The 358-nt window shown below is 69.0% G+C and overlaps 1 protein-coding gene across 1 annotated transcript in view; it reads right to left on the bottom strand.

The window, feature by feature from the left end:
* Positions 1-262, bottom strand: part of MPPED2 (metallophosphoesterase domain containing 2) — a 180,962-nt gene extending 180,700 nt beyond the window's left edge. Inside the window, exon 1 of the mRNA XM_014545215.1 lies at positions 244-262. The gene's annotated coding sequence lies outside the window, so the exon portion shown is untranslated. The remainder of the gene's footprint in view (positions 1-243) is intronic.
* Between the last annotated feature and the right edge of the window lie 96 nt (positions 263-358).

The following is a 358-nucleotide window of genomic DNA, read 5'->3' as shown; positions in this document are numbered from 1 at the left end:
ACCCCGAGGGGCCTGGGCCGAGGACTGGGGGGAGGGGAGAAGAGCAGAGGGGCAGGATGGGGAGTGGGAGGGAGACGCTCCTAAAAAAGACTTCGCTTTCGTTCGGGGGTAGAAAACGAGCCCTCCTCGGGTTCCGAATGGCCCCGGGAAGCGCCCGCTCCTGCGAATGTCAGGGGCACCGGGGCAGCTGCGGTCCTCCGCCTCCGAGCCCCCCGCACGCGCCTCTGACAAGGCACCTCTCACCCGGGCTCCGCTTTGTGTGTGCATTTTTTCCCTTCCTCTCGCGCTCCGCACCGGGCGCCCGGCTGCCTCCTCCCCCTCCCCCGCCCTCCGCCTCCCTTCCCGGGGTGGATTACCT

Source organism: Myotis brandtii, unplaced genomic scaffold (assembly GCF_000412655.1).
Source record: "Myotis brandtii unplaced genomic scaffold, ASM41265v1 scaffold399, whole genome shotgun sequence".
In the NCBI taxonomy this organism is placed as follows: Eukaryota; Metazoa; Chordata; class Mammalia; order Chiroptera; family Vespertilionidae; genus Myotis; species Myotis brandtii.
Note: the sequence above shows the minus strand (reverse complement) of the source record. Positions and strands in the feature narration are given on the sequence as shown.